The sequence below is a fragment of the Vanessa tameamea genome, chromosome 3 (assembly GCF_037043105.1).
Source record: "Vanessa tameamea isolate UH-Manoa-2023 chromosome 3, ilVanTame1 primary haplotype, whole genome shotgun sequence".
NCBI lineage: Eukaryota > Metazoa > Arthropoda > Insecta > Lepidoptera > Nymphalidae > Vanessa > Vanessa tameamea.
Window position 1 is genome coordinate 2234402 of NC_087311.1, and position 25809 is coordinate 2260210.

The 25809-nt window shown below is 28.5% G+C and overlaps 1 protein-coding gene across 17 annotated transcripts in view; it reads right to left on the minus strand.

Annotated features, from left to right (window-relative positions):
- LOC113397144 (mucin-2-like) overlaps positions 1 to 25809 on the minus strand; it is an 89243-nt gene that overhangs the window by 43551 nt on the left and 19883 nt on the right. The window lies entirely within an intron of this gene.

Here is a 25809-nt window from a genome sequence, read left to right on the forward strand (position 1 = left end):
TAGTTAACAAACACGCGACGCAGATTTTAAATTAGTTTCCGAAATCTGTACTGTATTTTCATACACCCACCCACAAACGCATATAGCACGCGAGGAACGCCTGTATTTCACTACTGTCTTTGTGTTAACTCACCAATTTATTATTAAGTAAAAATGATTGAACCCTTTGTATCAACTGATACACAATTACCTTAACGTAAATAATGACAGACTGTAACGGTGTAGAATTTTTTCCGCCTAGTTTTAAAGTAATCGTATATAATTACTAAGACTTTCAGCTTAGTTGGCGAGTGCCGTCTCAGGGTCAATTTAATATACTATAGTGTAACTAGAGTAATTCAGTTACTACTCCCAACTAAATATATATCAATTATCGGCGTAATTATTACGTATAAACGTAAACGCGCTTGTTTAACGCGTGAATAGTTACGCGTTGATTTCACTCTTTCTGGCATTGGTAACTTGAAATTCGAAAGAAAGAGACAAAACATTGTATGATTTCATATTTGCACATAATTTCACATTCGTTTTTAACGTTTAGTAAAAAATACACGTGTATTATACGAAAGAAACATTTTAGCAATACAACCTTGCAAGTGCAATATCCTTATTGATTAAAAAAAAAATCATAACTTAACGCTGACATCGTATAACCAGTAAATTATATTCCAAATGTCATTTATAAAGTGACAAAAACTTCAATTAAATTCCATGTACGTACGTCTTTTTATAATTACATAATGACATTCACATGGCCAACTACCATTTAAAGATAAAAAAAACTTGTCCCACATCAATCTCGAAACATCCAGATTATATTTTTAAAGTTCACTTGTTGGTCTAGATACCTTTAAAAATTCACCTTCAGTTAAAACATGTCACATCCCAAGTTATATTAAAGTCCGGTTACTACATATTAAAAAAACCAATTCGTTTTGGTTACAGACAGCAGAATGATCTAAATGACACTTACTCAAACAGATAATAGTTTTTCATTAATTTACGCTTATCATTATTTTTACTAGATAGGGCTTTGTGAATATCTGTTTAGGTACTCATCACATATTCTACCGCTAAACATCAATACTATATTGTTGTGTTCCAGTTCTAATGATGAGTGAGCCAATATAACTAGAGACTTCTAGAGGTCTTGGGAAAAAATCTTCGACTTAAGGACTGGCTAACATTTCTTACAGTGCCAACGCCACATGCAGTATAGACATTAAAAAATTAATGAATACTTGCTTTATATACAAATTTTTTGTAACAAATAAAATTCATTTCAATAGTATTTTCTATTTTACGTTCTTTAAATTATTGAAATAATTGCAAAATTATGTTATAAAGTCGTACAGTCTTCGAAAAATTGTTACAAGTTTACGTACTTTTAAAAAATACAACGAATTAGTGTAATTTTTTCCTCTATTATATTTTACTCATCCATTTGTAATTGTATCAGAGTACTAAGAGGTCAACCCACAATGTCATCTCTCCTTCCATCGCCAACCACTAAAGTAACTATATAATACGTTATTAATTACAGTCCACGCTCTAATGATCTTAATTGAAATAAATTATCCATAAGGTTGTCTCTGTATGACATTTGTAATTTAATACAGACCGCAAACTTTATTAATAGCAAGACGCCACGGCCCTTCATTAAAATATGCGTTGCGGTGCATTTTCATCCAATAATGATACAATAAATACATAATATTATTTAGAAGGCCGGAACGTGTTATGATAAATGATTGAAACGATTGCTTGATTCCAAATTCAAATATTTTAACAGCATCGGCAAGTTTTTCGACTAAACTTGCACGGTGGCTCTCACTTTACTCATTACGATACAAATGACATACGAGTGCATGAAATGTGAATGATTATTTTAACATTTATTAGATATCTAACTTCAGTATACAGTCCCTTAAAAATGATAATATAAAAAAACGACTAAAATTTGGAAATCTAAACTCTTTTCAAATAAACCTCGCTTTAAAAGTTTTCATCTATTTTGGAACATAATAATGTCTTTAAATATAAGTTTTTGAACTGTAATAAAACAATGTTCCAACTATAAAAATACAGATTATCTATAAATGGTATTTACCAATATAAAACAAACATATTAAATACATTGTAACTTGTATATTAAGACCAGAGATAAAAAATTAAAAATAAATTGATGAATTTAATTCAATGTATAATTTGTTAAGAATATGTTCGAATATTAAAACTTTACATCTCTTTCGATTATCAAAGACAACTGAAAATAACGGTCTTAAAGTTATTAGGCGACAATTTAGTCCTTCGAGTCAGTTAATATGTGGTTTGAAATTAATACAACAGGAATTTTGCATAAAATTTTTCCCTCCATTAATTACGGAATTTCAGCAAGGTATAGCTTGTTGGCTAACCTTACGTAACGTGATTTAAACATATTTAAATAATCGGTAAAACCTTTTTACGTAAACTTTATATTTATTAAATGCAAACAAAATAGGTTATACAAAATATGTGATTTTGTTAAAGGAAACATACATTACTTTGTTTTCTATATTTTATTTCAGGAGTTACTTTAACGAGTCCATTTATTTAAAAAAAAAATAGTTAACAACTCGTAATTATATATTTATATTTTTAACTCTCAAAGTTGAACATACTGAAGTAGTATTGATTCAACTGCCTTTTTTATTTATGAAAATTAATTATAATTATATAAGATATTTTTTAAATTTATAACCGTAAATATTTATAAAAAAAAACGATTGCTTATTACGTAATAAATATATTAATTTAAACCAAATTTATGTAGTTCTTAAATAAATTAATCAAATATCGAAATGAATTCCATTGCGTAACCAAATTCAAAGGAAGTAAATGCTAGAACACGTTCAAATTAAGATTCATATTAATCAACGTTACCGAGGAGGTGGCGATGGTCACAAAAAGAAGAGTAGTTGTCCTCGCGCAAAGATCACTTGTTCTCGCACTTCCCTGCTCTGATTATATCTATCACGGTTCTAGGACACACCGAAATTATTTACATAGAACTAGCGACCAACTCCGGGTTCGCACGATTGTATTTTATTTATAATGGGGAGGCAGATTAGCAAATGGGCCACCTGATGGTAAGCAGTGAGCACTGCCCAGCAATGTTTGTAGACATACTAATTAATTTATATACTTTTAAATTAATAATTATTACAATACTTTTACTCGTTTCGGTATAGCGATTGATTATCGACGATAATATTAGCGTCACGGACTTTGCTACAGGTCTGTTTAAGAATTAACAATAGTAAATATTTTCAGACATTTTTTTTAAAACATTTATTTTAAAATAATTGAGCAAATATTCAACAAAGACAGATGCAATGGTGAACTTCAATTTGTATCAGTATAGATGCATTATTGTAATAAATGTTGCAAAATTTACACCTTGGGTAACAAATCAATTTAAATTTGAATAAACAAAAAGATAAGAGAGAATTGTATCAATGTATTTATGATTTAAAAAAACGTTACTAAAATTTAAACGCAAACCAAGTCTGTTATATTGTGATGATGATAAACAGTATATTTCAGTTAATTTAAGGAAATAACTTGTTTCATATGTTGAAATTGATGTTAAAATTATTTTTTATATATAAAATTGTGTTCTTCTTTTCAAAATCATAATTTTACTTAAAAAATATTTAGGCTGAGACTAAGTTCTCAGTGTAAATATATTTAAACACAAAATAAATAATTCACTGTACAAAATTTCTTAACATCATTATAGATGCTCAGCTGCAATAGAGCCTTCATATTAATAAATTGAGAAGTAGACTATAGTTTAGTCTACTTATCAATTTTAGACTGATTATACCCGCGTAGAGGTTCAAAAAGTTTGAGCATATTTGTAGTAAAGGTATTCAATGATCTTTTTATGACAATATTGTTGTGTCAAGAGTCAGTGAAATACGGTTAAAGGCTAAATTACAAATCGCACATGACCTGGGCTAACGTGAGAACTTTACAAATAGCTCTTAAACTGGCCCCTACGGCTATAACCTAAATAACATAATATGCGTCCGTACGCGGCTTTAAAATCAATTATACTGCTAAGATTTAGACGTAGTTCCATTAATAACGCTTGTAATTAGTAACACGTTTCAACCGGGACAGTTTTTCTGTAATACAAAATTATATATTTATTTATTTTAATTAAATACAAAGTACTAAGATATCGTTGAAACAATATTTTCATTAAAAATATATAAAATTATTTATACGTGAACTGCGTCAAACTTAGTACGTTACTTTTCAAGTATATAACTACACAAAATAAAGAAATATACTCTAATTATTGCCTACTATAAAACCAATTTATAAACCAATAAATTGAAAGGCAATGTTATTTTAAAACAAATGTTTATTAAAGTAAACTAGTAAATTAAACCGACTATCATTATTAAATGTCAAGGGAATGTAACGCTGATGAAAATAAACTAGATCAGATATAATACTAACAATTCAAAGGTTAAACAGTTAAATTGACATAGAAACAAATGGTCGCACAGTTACTGCTCTTTTAAAAGCGGACTGGAGTTAAACTAACTATGGTCGATACATTTCATCATTACTAACTTATTAAACCACAAATTCAATATTTTCATTCTTAACTTGAAATGAAATCAATATATTCTTTAATCAAGTACTCACAATAACATGTTTGAATCGTCATGCCAACCGAATCAAATATAAAGATACCGCCGGTTCGGAAAGTAGATTCTACCGAGAAGAAGCGGCAAGAAACTCAGTAGTTACTTTTTGTGTGAATGCACATGTTGCAGCACATGCAGGTGTCTGGGCCTGGGCCATCTTGGCTAATTATGTAGAATTAAATACACAGATGTATTAGTATATTTTTATCCAAATTACATCTGAACTAGAGCAGTAACAACAATAGTCAATATATATTTAATGAGTTCTTATAAGTTATAAATATGTTTTTTTTTTCTTTTGATTATTTTCAACTAATATTATTTTCAGGTATGTATATTGATACATTTATTTTACGCTTTCATAAAATGAATTACAAATTTGTCATATATACAAATTAACGAATTAAATTATACTATTTATGAATCCATTGATTTTAATCTTATTTATAATTTTAAATTTGGAAATAGTCCAGTACGATGGTTGATATCTGTATTTAATTCTTGATAAAATACCGTTTAAATTTTATTATTTTATATATTTTGGTCTTTTATTGACTTGTAATTTCTCGATATTATTTTTTTGAAATGCACGCGTAATACGTGTTGAAGATTCTTAACTGATACATACAAAAACGAGATGTTTACAGACAGTAAATAAGCAATCATTACAATGAAGACCAAATAGAGTTCCAGTATCGTCAAAGTACAAAAAACGACATATTTTTTATTAAAGCATGTTAAAGAAGGTCGTACTTATCTCTTTTCAATATGTCAAAAGCATCGCCTTGTACTAGTTTTTATGTTAACAGGAAAAGTTAAAAGTTTCAGCTCCACGTACAAATGGTTAAGTGATATTTCATATGTCAAAATGTGACATTTACCAAGTCATGACTTTTAAAGAGCTTATGTTCTTAATCTTCTGTAAGATCTTTAATTCAAACGTGAAATGTAACAATTTTGTTGACAATATAAAGATACACATTAAGCCACGTTTACACGAGTCTATTTAAGTCGATCTGTATCGACTGATTTATTTTTCTCTATAAGGTCTTAATAATTTTACCTTTTTAAATTAATAAGTCGCTATTAAAAATATTTTAATAATTAAGTATTAACCCAGTTCTTACATATTACATTTAAAAATGGAACTGCTAAATAATATAAGCGTTCAGAAATTATTTTCCCAAAATGAATACGTCATTTGTTATTAATCGTTATTTAATTTATTAAAATATGAGTTCATTAATGAAATAAATTACCAAATAAATAAATATTTAATTATTTTTTGCATGTATTCAGTGTCTTAAATGTCCCTTTTATAAATTAGTACGAGATTTAATTTTAAATAGCGACACTTTCGGTACAGAATAGTGCACTACTGAAACCATTATCAATATATTTTTTGAAATTAGATAAAGGTCTTTATAAGAGTTATCACATAAGTTTACAAAGAAAAAAACAAAGTACAAGAAAAAAAAAGTTTGTTTCAAAGTTTGTTTGTTGTACAAAGTTACACAAACATTATTAATTTTAAAAGTAATTACTAGTATTATATTATTAAGTATTTTTATAGTTATATATTAATATATATTATATATATGATTAATATATAACATATTTTATATATTAACGTGAAACTATTTTTCGATCACATGTTTATAATTAAGCTAGAACTAATTTAACCGAAACTAGTTTGAGCTCGATCCTACTTTTTAGGGTTCCGTAGCCAAAAGGGTAAAACGGACCCGATTACTCCTGAGACTCCGCTGTCCGTTCCTCTGTCACCAGACTGTATTGAGACATGAACCGTGATAATTAGACGCTTGAAATTTTCACAGATAATATATTTCTTTAACCGCTACAACATTAAATCATGAAAAATAGAATCAAATAAATATTTAAGGGGGCTCCCATACAACAGACATATGTTTTTGCCGTTTTTATAAACAATGGTACGAAACCCTTCGTGCGCAAGATCACCCGCACTTGGCTGGTTTATGTATTTTTATTTTACATACATGACAATTTAATTGAATATATAGAGATCCATAATATGAATGCTAGCGTTCTTTCCGCAATCTAAAGTTTTAATCTGTTTCTATATTCATTTCATAAACTGAGCGTTTTAATGGAAAATAATATATATATAACTTCACGCCAAGAACTTTTTTTATAGTGTAGATCGATGAGTGACTAGTTTTTATTCACTCATAGACCTTAACTATAAATCAACTCTTTAATAAAGTAAATATATACGTTATGTTTAAGCCGGATCAAGAGACACGCTTCCTCATTCATTCATTCTAAGACTGCTACGTTCTACTGAATAACGCCCACTGACGGTGACACTTTTGTTTAGCACATGAAAAGATGTTCGCGGAAATAATATAAGATTTGATATGATAATGCAAATAAAGTCACAATGTGAAAAAGCAAAGCAATTTTCAAATTTTCCATGCAAAAATAAAATTGCGTATTTTTTTCAAAATAATATTTCACAATTATTTAAATTCATCGTTTCTTAACAATTGAAGTATTTAATTTGAATAAATAACTTGAAAACGCGTGACCATTTATTTTTAATAGAATCGTTGACTTGCATTGGTTAAGATGTAAATATTTTTATTAGTAACTGATATTACTTAAGCTGTACCGATAACGGATTTACCCGCGTTAACGTTTCGCAAATGATACTGAGTACATATATATATGCCGGTGATAAAACAAGGATTTTACGTAAAGTCTGAGTAAGCGGCTTTCGTAATAGAAAATTACGTTTAAGGACTCCTACATACAAATTGTGACACCTGTTGACCAAGTAATAAATTGCGATTTTTGTGTACATATTCGATCGTTTACTGTTTAAGTATTTTCATCGATCACCTGCCCAAATGACTAGAATGTTTAATATCATTTAAACTTTATTCTATTCTATGATGTTATATTTTTTATTTACAAGCCCTTCAGGTATTCTCGTATATTTTTCTTTGACGTGTTACGTTTTTCAGAATATTTTGTAAGGCATGATTAGAATTCTGTTATAGAATGTGAAATGTGCTATAAACTTAAATAATACACATTCAATATATAAATAAATTAACAAATATATAATTTTGTTGAACGAAGACTGAGTGACTTGGCTGGGGCAGTGACGTCACCGGACAGACGACGTAGCATAAGAAAATATATGACACGCGGGCGGCGAGGCGGCCATCTTTAGTTGAAATAAGAGATAGAATTAAATAGTCCTTAATGTTTTTCTCATTATATAGAATATAATTATAACTTTATTAACTAATGAGTACTTCCGTATAGTTTTTCAATATTTTAGTGAATGGAAGATTATAATATATTTATTTATAGAACACTTTTACGCAATACCCTAAATGTTAATAATAAATACATGTAATTTTTTATTACACTGACCACTCCTGAGGCATATTAACCTTTCTTCGATTGGCTATTGACTAAGATTTTTATTTAGTACCCAATATTTACCAACCTATTTATCGTTTTGTGACATTTAATAAAAAATAACTATCGGTCCACGCAACAGCATCGCGATCACAACGTTTGACATTTCCGTATTAACACATTAAGATTGTTATCATAAGGAACATTTCGATGGAACGAGATCACTTATTAAATTCTATTAAGGTATTTTAACATTACAAGGTAAGTTGCTTTTAAGTTTGTTTTTAAATATCAACAAATATTATTCAGTTCGCCAATTTAATATGTACCAGTTTAAATGATACACAATGTTTTGTTTTCTTCATTTGAATGTCAAATTACAGATGACAGAAATGGTTAGTGTTCTTACTAAGTTCTATAGAAAGCTTATGAGTAAAACCTTTAATGTTCCAATCGAATTAATTGTCATCAAAAAACGTCACAATATATCCAAAAAAAAAAAAAAATGAAAAAATTTAACCGATGCTATTTTCTACTTTCAGTTTCACTATTAGTAAATTGGTCTACTTGGTGGTAGGGCTTTGTGCAAGCCCGTCTGGGTAGGTACCACCCACTCATCAGATATTCTACCGCCAAACAGCAGTACTCAGTATTGTTGTGTCCCGGTTTGAAGGGTGAGTGAGCCAGTGTAACTACAGGCACAAGGGACGTAACATCCCGAGGTTGCTAGAGCATTGGTGATTACATCACCAATGCGCTACCAACCTGGGATGGTTAATATTTCTTACAACGCCATTTTCTATGGGCGGTGGTGACCACATAGATCATCAGGTGGCCGATTTGCTCGTCCGCCAACCGAAATCACAAAAAAAGAAGGTTATCATGATGTTTCAACATTGAAAGAAGAAATTTAATTTATATTTAAATTAAAGATGACGATTTCAAATCCATGTAAACAAAACTAACTTTCCACGTTTTAATTAATGAAGGACAACAATATAAGGAAACAGATCGTGTTGGATTTATTGCCGCAATTATTAACAAACAATAAAATAATATAGTAAACAACCAGTACCAAAATGTTCGGTAACAAGAGATGACGTTTGCTCGACAGAAGGACATTTAAATTTTCACTATTTTAATGTTACTATGATTAAATTCAATAGTTATAAACTAATCGAATGCGAAGTCTTTAATAATATAACTTATAAAAAACTTACTGGTCGCAATAAAAGTAATGCTGTAATTACCTGAAACAGAAAATATAAATTAATTAATCACACAAGTGTTTCGATTTTCGTACAGTTTCTAAATGAAAAAACAAGAAAAACTAAATCATTCACTGGTTTTTATAAAGTAAAAAATTAACGCATAACATTTATCGAAAATTATTTACTATTACAAAGTCACACGGAAAATGTTATAAGATTTGAAACTTGTTTACGATATTAATTTTAAACCTTTTTCGCATTAAGCCAGTAGGCGTTTTAACGCGGGTAAAAACCAATCTAGAGACAATTTCGCTCTAAAAGGACAAGGTAAGCAAGCGCAAACTTGCTTATTATACTCGTAACAACCTTTAATTACAACCGAGTTGTAATTTTCCTTACTGTAAGGAAACAAGACAGATGTTATGATTTACTTTGGAAATTTAACTCAAAAAATTGTAGCCATTACCTTCAAACGTATTTATGTTGAAGTGTTTATAATTTAATAAATATTAAGTATAATATAACTATAAAATTGAATGTTTATTAATTTCTATAATCTAATATTAAATGTATCAAAAAATTTACAGTTGTTATAAACAATGACATTTGTTATAAACATAAGTCACGCTGTTTAACGCGGACAGGGCCCCGATTCTGTACGCCACCGCAGTACTTTAATAAAATACGTGAACAAACGTCGTTCTCCGAATACTTTTTATAATAAAGATTATTTTAATATTATAATTTATTTCCATCCACTATAATAAATTTAAATTCTATAATTAAATAAATTTATATATCAAAAAAAAATTAATATAAAAAAACGACCTACAAAAATATTTTATTCATTGAAACCTGCTAAAATATTGATGTAGTAACACTATTCAATGTCACGCGTCGTTGCTTACGCGTATTTTATTTTACGAAAGTACTTTTTGTGAAAGTAAATTCAATATGATTTCTTAACTAATAAAATTTCGATATAGATGTAAATAATGACTTAGTTAATTCAGTATTGTTGCGCTTTACTGAGCATTTGGAGATCAATTTGTATGTAAATTTTTTTCTTTTCGTATAACACTTTCAACTATAAACTTAATTTATTTATTAGGAAAATGTATCTATTGCGGTGAAAATATATTATCCCTATCTAATTTTAGTGCACGCGTTTATTTATATTTTATACACATATGCAAAGTACATGCGTACATGCACAAATAAATATTTTATAGTTTTATTTGATACTGGTTTGAACTGGATTCTACCGAAAACAATCGGAATTTTGTCATTTTAATTTGAAATACATATTTGATTAAAACGTACCAAATCAGCATTTTATTATTTAGTTTTTATCAACACGCTTAACAAGCACATTCAAATACTATTATTACTAATGAATACAACGACTTCTATTTCATCCACATATATGTTTTTAAAGGTCCTACTAATACTAATCCGATATAAAGCTGCGCATGTCAAATTCCTGCGAAAAAACCCCGCGCCATTTAAATATTATTGAGATTTTCCCAAGAAGAAAAATGACTTATATGCCTCCGGGACAACATAAAGTCGCTGGTTCTGTATTTGATCTCCGTCTGTGTTGATTTAACGCCCGTCGGATTATGAAAGTTAGGTGGAGGAATTTTATCTATACAGCATTTTCCCTTACGCTCTTACACTAATATATATCTAATATAACAATTGAAAACCGACTTTCTTTTATGTGCCATTTCAATAAGTTCAGGCTTATAATCGAGGTAAAAACTACCGCTATATATTTATCTATATTTCACGTTTCCGAAAATTAAACCTTAACTTCAACGAAATAAAGATTAGGACGAATAAAAACAAATAGCGTACTTATGTTTTTATAATGTTACAGGTATTGGTTGATTTCCGCGAGTCCGTAGATTTATTCGAACAAAAAACTCAACATTGCAATTATCGACGTTAATTTCATAAAAACTGGTTAATAATAGACACGATATTGTTCTAATGTATCCTTCAGTACCCTTTTATAATTTAGATAATAACTCTAGACAATATAGTATATCAAAGCTAACAACAGACTATAGCATAAGAATTAACAATGTTTTTGTTTAGTTTTTACGTCTCAGTTGGCACAACTTAAAGACCACAACTGTATTTAAATTTAAGATTTGTTACCATTTTTATACTAATACATTTAATTTGGTTGACAAGAAAAAAATAAAAGCTAATAGAGAGACTATTTTAACTGCATGCAAATAAATAATATTACAATAAAGTAAAAATAATTATCATGATAAATCTTATCCTATAAATATTTTAACACTCAATCAAAAACATTCACAATATAAATTTAAAATGAAATAAAGATCGTTAAATAAGGCAAACTGTAAAGTTGTCTATTTCGAGAAATTTGACACGTAATTGGCGGCTAGCGAGCAACTTCATCGTGAAGTTTTCATGTCACCCTATGTTGTGCATCATAAAAATTAACTCTCATCTTTTTTCATAAAGCGCCAAAAGAAGTATAATAACTTCAATAAAACGGCATTGAATATACAGCGCCATCTATGTTGGCCGCTCAGAAATTATTACCGAAACGCTTTGCAGATAACAGTTTTAGAGGCTTGATATATAAATATACAGCAATGCATATCTATATTTAAAAATAAGTAAATAATTCACAATCAACTTTAAACCTGAATTCGACTCCTTCCTGCCTCGAGTAACGTGATAGAATAAACTCCAAACCTTCTCCTATAAGTAAGAGAAGACCTTATACCATTTGTGTAGCGTTTACGTTATATTACAGTCATTAAACAATAGTACATAAATAAACGTAAGTAATTCTCTAATATTTCAACGTGTCGTAATCTATTATTTAGTTATCTTCTATCAAGAATAGTATTTTTCTATTAATCTCCCTTTCACTTGTATATTGTGACATTTATGGCATAATTTAAAACATAATAGCAAATGAACACAAAGTTTTGTAAAATCTAAACATAGATCAAGTCGTGTTATTAAATCCTACCTCAAAAATTATATTGTAAAATGTTATATATTTAATTATAAATTTGAAGGTATGAACGTTCTATTATTTAATCCTACAATTTCGATAATTTAATTTCAAACCTTGCTTTGTTCGGAAATAATTTGTAAGGACGTGAAGTTAGTGTACAGTACAGTCTAACTCTTAAGTTTAAATCATCTTTATATTTTCAATTTAATCCAATCATATACTTAATGGCTTTTAAGTAAGTTAAGTGGTCTGATTTTTGTACATAAATCGTTGTTACTTTAGTTAAAACATTTTTTGTTCATTTATTTTTATACTAGCTGTGCCTGCTGCACTACCCGCGCAATATTTATTAAACTTTATATTTAGCACACAAACTGTTGTCCTCCATTTTACTCCCTGACTGGCTGAATATGTCCTTCTCCGGGACTCGAAATTATCTTCATAGCAAATTCCATCTAAATCGGTTCAGGGGTTTGATAGGTAACAGACGGACTTACATTGGCATTTATAATATTACAACTGTCAATATAGATAAGTAACTCTTTAAAACGGTATTGAAGAAAAGTGACTACAACATTTTGTTCTTAAGCTTGAGTTAATTAAAGATCTAAATATAAATTAATGTACAGAGCAAAGAGAGTATTACTTTTTATAAATTAATTAGAAAATTAACATTAAAACTATTTAATAAAATGAGAATGTTAAACGTTTATGTCTTATCACAATTATTTATTTCGTTCGATGGCTTATTTTGGAACAATCTTTGAGCTATAAATAAATATGTAATACAAACCCCTAATAAATATAACTGTTAGGAAGGAAACAATAACCAAAGTGAATGTATTTTTATTACCTGATTTTAACCCTAGTTAGGGCAATACAGTGTTGCATAGCTTGTCATGGCTTGTTGAAACACAGTCTTTTGATTTACATTTATTTGAATGCAGTCATTATCAATAAGTTCAATCAAGCAATCACTTTATACACATAAACAAAGAAGTACGAAATGTACAATATTACCTTCTTACTGCGTTATTACTTCAAGGTTCATAATTATTTTATAATATTTTTACTTAATTCCGAACAAAAGATACAATTATCATTATATACAATCGAATTCAATTAACTTATAACGGTTATTCGAAATCAAATACTAAATCTTAAGTAATCAACCTTTAAGGGGATAATATGTAATTTATTTAATGCGATATTTATTATGAGCTCAATAAAGTGATCGATTTAATCCGTATTGTAATAATTATATTTTATATAGAATTATAATGTTGGTTCATTATTTCATTTGCTTTAAGTGAGTGAAAAAATATTTTAATAATATTTGTTTACGTATAAAATGAAAGCCGAGATCTTCCAGTCAATAGCATACATGAGTATGAAAATTAAAAACCACGCAGTTCTCGTGCCTTGTAAACGACTAAATTGTGTTCATAATGTCCGTGAGCAGCGTCATGAAATAAGTTTAAGTCTTCTCAGCATGAGAGGTAGTCTTGCCTTACAATAATTCTCTGTGGTTTCGTGGTTTTTGAATTTTGATAATTGCTCACTTTCTAATCATCTGCGAATAATGATTGTGACATTAAGTCAAAAAAAATGAATGGTTGAAATAAAGCTGTGATAACTTATCTCTATTTTTAAAAGAGAAATAACAGCAACAATGACAGATACTATGTTGAGCGTATCTATATATACATGTATAGCTCCATGTAAATCAACGTGCCTCGTTCACTTGAGTGTGTTCGATCCTTAAAGCTTCTAGTATATAACTTCGTATAAGTTAATACAATAATGATTTAAAACCATTACATTGTGAACGTTGTCTGGTCCGGTCCATTTCTGTTCAAGGTCTGTCAGATTGACGCTAATATCTGTCATGCGGGGTTTTCACAGATGAAAGGATTTGTTTGATACTAATTGTTTGTAATTAATAAGTTTCGTAAACAACTTTACATTCAAGCTTATGAAAAGAATATATTATAAATATGTAAAAAAATTGGTATAGAAATAACTAATTATGTAATCAAAACTAGTACTTTGTGTACATTGATTCGTAATTTTGTAAGATTAATGAAAGGAATCGATCTTTGTAGTAAGTCGTAATAGATAATTCAATGAATTTTAAATTAAATTTTATATTGTGTAGGTATATGAGGATATAACAATAACTTTTAAGTTTGCGTAAATCCCGTAATATGTGTACTATATTTAGGCCATAGACTACCTTTTAAGCAGAAACCAAAACAACCGAAAAATATTAATTATTTATTTGAGTAAATATTATAATCATTTATACCAAAAGATAATACTTTCATTGAATCATTAATGTTTATCCTGTCATAATATTTTTAAAGTAAACGCTATCTAACAGCCTTTAAATTTGTTATCTATGACCCCGTTGCCAACAATTTAAGTAAATATTTTATTTAATAAATTAGTTACGATTACCGAAAGTTTTTTTTTGAAATAAAAACGAAACATAATACTTGTCGAAGGTCACGGAGGCAAATTAATGACGTCATTAATTTAATATTTCGATCCGAGTGGACAAGGTATTGTAAAAATAGTAAGCAGCGGTACTAATGTCGATTAGATTCGCCGCGACCCATGACCCCGCCACTGAAACCTTATCTGTTTTGTAACATCGCACCGTGATTGTTTTGACCTATATCGCTAATGGATGTACAGTCAGACAAAGAAGTTTTATACATATCCATGAAAAGTAATGATTTTTTTTTAGTTGAGAACCATAATAAGATCAATTTTAATATACATGCTTCTTATATTCAACAAAGCATAATAAACTGCGGTTTAATTTATTAATATCGTTTTATTAGTTATTCAAATCTCTAATTATCATTTATTTAGAAGTAAAAGCTTTTATAAAATTTATACCAGAAGTTCTAAATGAATAATATGATTATCCCACAGATAGTTAATACATCTACATTTTATTTAAGGTTATTTAAATATGCTGCTCCAATACGTGGTGACAGCACAGCAAAGAAAATTCAGAACACAAATGAAATAAATGAAAATTCGAATTGAACTTAAACCCGAAATATTCGCCATCACATCTCAATACATTTAGAAGTACTATCTCTATCATTCTGTATTTATAATTTCTCTTTTTTTTAATTTCTCTTTTTTATTTTACAAATACAAAGTAATACAAATAAATATTTTTTGTATTTTTAGGATTATATTTATCTTGGGTACTTTAAAAACATACTCGTACTAATCGGGTTACAGTTATGGGACACAAATGACAAGATAATGATACCATTAATAAGATAACTAATTCGGTAAGCAATAAAATGAATCTATGATAACTATACGTTCTTCAAATGAAATTTAATTTAAATAATGAATAAGATAAATCGAATTCGAAAATGAATAATTTAAATCTTCAAACATTCATCTCAAATTGATAAGATTGGTATACACTTCTAAAATGTATTACGTAAAACCAAGTGAATGCACTATACATTCACATTTAACCGACTTCACAACATCTGTGTCAATACGCATTTAATGAGTTTATTATCATTAAATTTTAATTTCAAATATTCGCATAGTTTTTACACTAAGTTTTTTCCTCATTATATCGGTTGCAATTCACTATTTTAATATATTTTTACCTCTAAATTTAGAGACCTTTGCTATGAGAATGATACGCTGGAAAATGAAAAAATAATAATAATAATAATAATTGCGATTTTAATTTGAAAAGTAACTGAACCGAATTTCTTTATTAATAATTATAAATAAGAATTTTTATTCGATTAGTAACATATAACGTAGAATTAACGCGATAGGATCTTAGACTATGTCTCTAAAAAACAAATTTAAAATAAAATCACAAGTAATGAAAATAACTCAATAATACATTTTCTTATTATTGTAACGAGGATTTCATTAGCGATATTCATTCTGAAATTTGCAAAATATTTGTTTTCTATTGCAACTAAACGTACGACAGCATATAATGTTATTCCAATTATACTGATGTTTCGCTCCCATGTGTCATTTCAGTAGTAATAGTTTAAATAGCCTTTAAAGCAACTTAAATATTTTATCAATTTATAATAATGAGTATATTACATAATGTTTGATTTTTTACCGTCGTTGTAAGTGACTTGTAGATTAATATGATAAAAAAATTATTATAAATAAAGAAATAAAAATATGTAGAGATAGATAAAAGTCTGTATGAAAAACTATAGAGTAGTATTTGCGGTAGACAAGGTATTCTAGTACCCTTTAAGTTTGAAGCGTCACTTATTTACGACTAGGCTCCTTTCATTCTTTACTCAAATAAAATTCATATCCACTTGGCATGCGCAATCTTATACCGGTTTCTCGTTAAGTAAACTATTTGAATACAGATTTCAATGTATGATAGTATTCTAACATAATATATATGCAGCCTTGTTACAATTTTACTATAATTTAAAATGTTGCAAAGTGTAAACATTATCGTTGACAAAAGACTTACCTTGTATCGGTTGAGATGAATAACATCTCGATATTTGAAATATCTTTAATAACTTTGACAGTGATTGAATATTCTAGAAAAATACTCTAGATAAATGTTTTTAAAAATAAGATTGAAAAGCGTGTCACAGGTACAAATTACACAAATATTTCCGAAATAATTTTATATGACGCAGACTTTTAAGGTTTAATATTATGGCTAAGTACCGTCCATGATTTTTTCAAGTGTATACACGCAATAAAGCAGACAGGAGTGGAGTTGTCATCCGTTTGTTGCAACCGCTTTATACACAAAGGCGGCCACTGAGTTTAGAGTGCCAAAATACATACAATACGATTGCAATCTCTATTTTCCTTGCTTGAATATAAGAAGATCAACACTAAATCACTGAATTATTATTCGTAAACTGCGACAGAGATCTGTTTTGATCGAAGTATAAAGTCAATCGACATTTGTATCTTTTATGGCTGCGTTAATAGTTTATAAATATAATTACATCGTAAATATGAAAGTCAGCACGTACTTAAACTACATGAATTGAAATTTCCATTGAAAATACCTGCCTTAAAATAAAAATAGTGATATGATGAAAGTTCATATTCAACTTCTATAGAAAAGATTATCGTTCTATCTGGAATGCAATTAGAGGCGTGATGCGAATACTAATCATATTGTAATGCACTTTCTCACTGCTGGCTGAGTTTAGCGGCTCGACCATAATATGATCTTAAGTGTTCATGACATAATTCATTACAATATAATTTCATATTTTACGCTCAAAAAAAAATCATACTTTATTTTCAGCTTAACTTGGTGATAATGCTTTGTGATATTCTACCGCCAAAGAGCAATCCTATATTGTATGAAAGATTGAGTGAGCTAGTGGATATAATGTCTTAGTTTGACAGTACTATGAAGTTGTTTTTCTTTAACAATGGAATCACATTCATATACAGTTCATTGAATAAATAAAAACCATTGCAATTGTTTGATAATCACGATAGAATTGAATCAAACAGCGCAATTATTAATCTTTGTGGCTCGACTAAAATTATCTTTCTCCTATATTTAAGATTTTCCTTATTTTAATGAAATAATAATAAAATACTTGCAATACAAAATCATAATCATAATAGTACTTAAATTTACTTTAATTAGATTTAGATATTTTATGCACTGAATATATCGCGGTTACAGAATCTTTGCCAATAGTTGCACATGTAATATTAACATTCAGACCGGTAACTTCGTGTTTTAAGGCCATAGGATCACTATATTATATGAAAACACTTGTTGCATATAAAAGACTTTAACGCGCTCCGTTGCTGGCGTCGAGTAAGTAGGCGGTGAAAGTAATGATATTAACCTAAAGTTGTAGGAGAAGTACATCAGAAACGATTAATTATTATAATAAACATAATGTTAAATTGGTACAAATATATTTATATATAGATATAGATATATAGCTTTAGAGTATTATTATTTATGCCTATTTCCAGCAGTGGACGAATATGTGCTGATGATGATGATTGTAATGATGTTTAATATTTTTTTGATTAATATATACTAATGTTATAAATGCGAAAGTAGCTCTGTCTGTCTGTCTGTTAGGCTTTCATGGCTAAACCACTATACTAAACTTATGAAATTTGGTACGTAGCAAGCTTTTAACTGAGTACACATTTACTACTGTAACTATATAATATAAATATTAAGGCTAAATACGTTTATATCTTTCAAAATCGTATTATCTGTTGACTTATAAAAAATATATATTTATATGTTTAAAGTTCCTTGTTCGTATTTTTTATGTATAGTCTATCATTTCACACAATCTGTTTTTGCAGTCCTTTGGAATTTAGAGGTAAACTTGTACATATAAGCTGGTATTATGAACATAAACGTTGTTTCGATGTTATAAAATATATCGTAACACTCTTTGTAAACTAACAATATAAGAGGATCATACCTAATACTAAAAAAATATTATTTTACCTTATATCAAAATATTCTATATTCAAGTAAAAGCAAGGCACTTTTCGATCGTCATGTTACAGTATCGATATGAGTTTAGTCATTTTAAATTCAATTTTCAAATGTAAACGCAAACATAATACGTTATACCCAATTACCAATCTGCCCATCTGTTTAAAAAAAAACGGACTTTGTATTTATCGGAATTGTATACAATTGTGTAAATTCTCTTAAATAATGTTATCGTAAATAAAAATCATATTACTTTTAAATACTGAATCTAGACAGATCTAGATACAATTTCGAAATTAAATTTTAGAGTATGTCGAATAGATTTTTGTAATATTATTTTGATAAACGAGAAGAATACTTTATCTAGATAAATAAGTTACTCATAAAAAATCTCTCGTTAAAACTATTAGTTGCAAATCAGCAATAACTGCGAGTAAGCGGAGCGGAAAGATAGTGAATGACCTTGCGAGTTGCGAGTCGCGTACAGAATATCGTACCGAGTCTCAGAAACCGTATATGGATGCATGTTATCATTTAATTTTATAAGACTCGGTAATAAGTATCAGTCCCTCTCATATATGATTTTTTATTAATGTTATTGGCTGTGGTTGTCAATATACAGGCTAATATGATTGCATCTTTAAATATATAATGAATACTATCTGAATTTGTCTTACGTAAAAATAAATCATAATGATAATTAATAATTACGTTGTTTTATAAAAAAATTACATCAATTTATAATAAATAAAATACAAAATTTATTCATATTGTGTACTTAAAATAAATCTTATCTCTTGCAAGGGATATAAACGAAATATCAGAATCATAGAGTCATAGAATCTTTGTGAACTTCGACACGTCAACTGTGATTGACTATTGATGGAAATATTTTTTATTGACTAAACACTAAATATTTTTAGTTTAAAATTTACTAATTAAAAAATTTAAATTGAAATTAAACTTAAAATAAATATAATTAACAGCTCACCATAAATAAGACGCACAAAAGATTACGGATATATTCGTAATTTACTTTCTAATTAAACCTTTTACGCAACCCGTGGTTTGAGTTAATCCGCTAAGAGTTGCTTCTTTATTTATAATTTGCTAATTTAAAATGAAATATATAATTCTACCTATCTATACACCTACTTATTTAATATAATAATAGTAACAGGCTGTAAATTTCCCACTGCTGGACTTACGCCTCCTCTCCTTTTGAGGAGAAGGTTAGGAGCATATTATACCACGCTGCTTTAATGCGGGTTGGTGGATTCACATGTGGCAGAATTTCGTTGAAAATACACACATGCAAGTTTCGTCACGATGTTTTTCTTCACAAATTAAGCACATAAAAATGTAATGGTGCTTGCCTGGATTTGAACCTGCAATCATCGGCTAAGATGTACGCGTTCTAACCACTGGGCCATCTCAGCTCTCTATCACACCTATATAGTTTTGAGTGTGTAATTAAAACATACAATGAGCCATAATTTAGCTTCGACGCTCAGACTGAGGATCGAGGTTCGCCTGAAAGAGCTATTATTTCATGTGGCGAATTACATATTAAAAAAATCCATCGATATTATATTTAAACGATAAAAATCCATATTTGTGAACGTACTCGTTTAATATCAGGCAGGATATATAATATAAATTGAACTGTATTTCATTGTTATAATTTTGCATAACAAATGTTGGAGGAGAGTAATAACCGACTAGCTCCCCGGTTTTTCTCGGTAGAGTCTACATTCCGAACCGATACATAGCTTTGCATTTAATATAATCCTATAAAATGACTATTCTAAATTTATTGTACAAGTTTACTTGAATAAAATATATTTTTATCGATTGAATGACTTTATACGTCTTAATGCATCTAGTTTACTTATTTCTATGTTTAACCTACAGCTTCCAAAATTCTAATCGATGTCAAATGAACTAATTTGGTTTTAATCTGAACGCTCATTCGTCGTTGGCTGGAACTGAGTAACATTTTGTCGTTCCCAATGATAATTATTGACAAACGTTTGATTTATCAATAACCACAGGTTCAATTACCGTTATTTATAAATATTTGTATTGACCATACAATAGTATAGGGGTACAAAATACGATATCATAATTGATGCTACTTCTTTACTGATTAAAAAGCTAAGTATTTTTCTTTAACAATATAATTATTAAATGTTTAAGTTTAAATTTGTTTTTCAAGAACACTCTAACTTAAAATTTCGCCATCAATCATTAAAAAACCTTAATGAACAAACAAAAACTATGAAGCTGACAATTATCTAGTAAATTTGACATTGACCACTTTATTCTCGAACCGAATATCTCGGAGTAAAAACGCAAATAATATCTGGTGTGCAATCTGATTCGTTCCAATGGCTGTTACAGAATCGATTCGGTGTCGAACGATTTTGCGGAAAATATCGATGATATAACTCGATATTACTGTTAATTGAATCGAGAAATAGTTTATGTGATATAACTAGCAGACAGTGTATTTATTAAATATATATATTATTTTTTTTAGAATAAATAATAAAATCGAATATATTTAAATCTGAATACAACATCGATTACCTTCATAGATAGACAATGAAATAGCTATAATGATACATATACAGCTATGATATTTTAATTACATTATTAAATATAACCATATAATTCTAAATATATCAAAAATTATTAAATATGAACAACACGAATCTATTTATAATTTTATAAGTTTGTATGGGGCAAGGCAATAAATTCTAAACTACTACGATTTTATCAATTATTTCTACGTTCTATAGGGTGTTTATTGTGGACAGTTATAAACTAATTCGACTCTATAAGCGGCTAAAGTAATTGAATATAAAAGAAAAAGACGTTTATTATTATAGCTTATTACAAGTATATACGAGCACAAAAAGCAAATTTAAAGTTTATGTAACAGTGCAATAACTTCTTACAGCTAAAATCTCATTAGAGCTACTTAAGTTTTTGTGTTTATAAATGAATATTAAAGGAATATAATCTTCGGATTAATCTTTCAAATATGATGAATTGAGACGAAATAACAAAATTCGAATTAATTTACCAAATGATAATAACATAACAAACTATGTTAAAAAAAACTTTATTTTCATAGTTGCGTAATATCGTAATTCACAATAGAACCCGACACGAGTCGTTAACACCTAGAACTTTATTAAAATCGTTTATATTATATCTTACACCCTGATCTAATATATCAATTTAAGTTTCCTTTGTACTATAATTCTTTGTAGATAATAGATAGCATTGTTCTTTAGTTAGATCAGATATTAGGGCAATAGAGTCCCAAGGTCGGCTGCGAAGGCCGATGGTAAAAAGGAAATGATATTTGACAATACAATTCAACAATAGAATACAGTCTATTAATATAAGATGTGTGTTAAAAAGTATAGAAATATCAAACGAAGCTCTAGGACTATATGTCTAGACCAACATAAGATACTTCACAATAAATCCGACGGACTCGATCTAGTTACAATATCTTTAATATTTATTAAAAAAAACTTAACATTAACAAGTAATATCAATTGACAAATATTATTTAATGCAAGCTTTTGCGCAAATATTTAACTTATTCTGTAATATATAATGTAGAACGAGAGTTCTGTATATATAGATATAATGATAAAAAAATATCAGCTTAAATATTCGTAAACACGTGTAACTTTATATCTAGACTAGAGCATGATTAATTCTGATTAAACTTGATTTCATCGACTACAGTAAATAAAATTTATATTTTTGTCATATACCAAGTTTTCATAAGTTTTGTATTGCAAATATAACACGTAAAACATTTAAATGTTAGCCGATGAAATCTTCACATACCACAAGTTGCGATATACCATCAATAGCATATTATTGCCAGCTATAAATATAAAACACGTCTAGAACATTTAGTTATTATGAAAATTGTATATGAATCTGAAATACCGTCGTCTACCTTTATATTATGAACTCAAATAAATGCCTTTATTTTATTTATTTACATTTATAAAAAAAAAATCGTTTTATACAATCGTATTTGTGGCTAAATTTACTTCAATAGCAGAATGATTGCTAATTAATTACGACTCTATTATGACTTTGTCAAGGAATTAACAATATACGTACATAATGTGTCATTATACTTCGAACAGCACACCATGACATCTGTTAACATCATTATGTTATCAGAATTAATTGTGTAATTCATTTGTTTACAATAATTTGTGCTCAATTATATTATACAATAGATAATCTACTGACGTTTTTCATTGCGTGCATATTTTCAGCGTCAAACGCATCTCTAGACGATATCACGAAGGTTATAAATTTTATGCAACATGCCATTATGGAAAGTGCGGTTAATGCACGTGTAATAATTTGATGTGATCAAGAGGTCAATGGCCTTTATATAGAATATATACAAAATCTCGTGATATAACTTTACAGGGGGTCATTTCGCGGAATCAGATTTTGCTATAAACATTCGCTATTATGTAAACGTAATATTCGATTTGTAATACGAATAATTTTAGTGCTCATTTTACTATGAATAATAATATTTTACGTATTATGTAATGACGAGTATTTTCGTTGTTTCGTTTCTGTCGATTATACAAAAACTCTGTTTTATTTTAAACGAAAGGTCATTACCCGGTAATCTAATATATAATCTCCTGTGCATTCGTAGAAGTATAATTCTTATACTTTATAATTAATCATCCTTATACTTATACAAATGCACAGGAAATAATATGGTGCGCAAATAAGTACAAACAGATTCAGTGCTGTCTCTATTCCGTCAGTAATACATACTAACGCGTTTTCCGAGGTATAGATACTGTACTAATTTCCTAAACCCTAAAGTAAGAAGTTTTGTAGGAAAAAGCTAACACTATTTATAGTCACCGTTCGGTATTTAAGTCTTGACCCTCGAAAGACAATACTATATGAGCTACCCAATAAAGTAATGAAATAGAAAACGTCGCTAACAGTGAAAATATCAATATACATATATTGTTTGAAAAATCAGGTGTTTCAGTAGCCCATCTTCCTAGTCTATAAAAAGTAATCAGATATAATACCTTTTTTATGTTGAGTAATTAAATAAGAATAATATTAAAATAATCAATGAAGATACGCGTAAATAGTAGCAGACCGGAAGCGTGACTAATGTGGACCGTCGGAGATCCCCGGTGAAGTTACGTGACGTTACGTTGACTACTTAGAAAGTGAACACAATTAATTCGAACCAATACAGATAATTCGAAACGCTGGAGTACGATAAGTAAAAAATATGATATGACAATAAACTTTGATAATTTATAATAAGTTATTTGACTGGTTTTTAAAATCCGTTTTATATTATTTAGTAGAGGTTAAGGAACCCAGTAAAAGTTGTGTTTTTTTTAATTCTAGTGCATATTTGCTGAAAAATATCAAATTAAAAATTCAATATTTAAATAGCGCGCGAAAATTGTGATTTGTGAGTGAAAAAGTGTATTGTAATCTGTGGCACATATAATCCACATACAGTATTCAAACGAGGTTAACAAGTAAGTGACGTCATCATAAACCCGACCAATCAGGAGCGTTTTATGTCACGTGACAAACATTTAAAAAAATGCATTTCTATTTATGGATTTAATAAATAACCATTGTTAATCTCATAATATATAAAGATTACAATAATTGATACTTTATTTTTCGCATTGTCAAACAGCCTATTGTAATCGATTATATACAAACAAACCAGGTCTCTTACTCTTTGTAAAACCTTAAGTTTGGTTATATAGTATATAATAGCCATTTAAATTAATTTAAAATGATTTAATTTTCATGTGTATTGATGTACGAATAAGCCGTGAGATCAGATTAATGGTTTAACATTGTAAAAAAGCTCCTAATTATTATTTATATTTATAGAAATGTAATTTTTTAAAACATATTTGACTATTTCATACAATGAAATAAGGAGAGAATTAAATTATTTTTATAAAACATATGAATGTATTATTTTTATTTCAATTTATTACGACCACTTATAAATAAGTAGTTAGTCAATTAAATTCGCTTCCGTTAACCATAAACCGTTAAAGCCTATTAGTCGATTTGTCTACTCATGCTATTAATGATCACATACAACGATTTTATGTAACAGTTTTACCACTTAGCAGCTACGTATTGTATGACGGATTTCGGTATGAGAGGTGACTTTCATAGTGTAAATAAAGAAGATTACTTACTTATAATAAACAAATATATTCGTTAAATTTTATTTTATTTCTTAGATTTTTAAGTATGCTTTATATTCACTGATTTCTGAACACACTTGTGTTTTTTTTTTTTTTTAATTGAATGAAGAAGTTATTAAAGACGTTTAGTGCGTTCCGAAATATAGAATCTCGTTTTTTTTTTTTTTTTATAATTGCCTGTCGTCGTATGTGTTAAATATAAAAGAAAGGCAACATTCGTGCATTAATCGACCATGATATTTAGCGCTAATTAGTTCTTATTTTATTTTTCAAGAATAAATATCAAGTATCAAATGATCTTTAAGCGGCTGGTCCACGATGCGACAACCTTGGCTGTTCAACAATAAAACAAAATCAAGATAGACCTGCGTCAATCACTCGTTCTAGATAGACTTCTTTTGTGCGATCTAGTTGAATAATTCGTAGCGTTGACTTCTAACGACATATTCAAACGATATCATCGCGTCTAATCGCTTTGTATAATGACAGCCGTGTTCAAATTGAAAAAACGCGAGATAACTGAAACAATGAAATTATATATGATTTGGTTTTGTTTTCAAGTTGACATAAGTTTCAATTGTTAGAAAGTATAATGAAACCATCAAGCTTGGTACTCAGTTTATTTTTAGACCACACGGGACAAAATCGCATTAAAGAATTTTGATCTATAAGAGTTTCGACT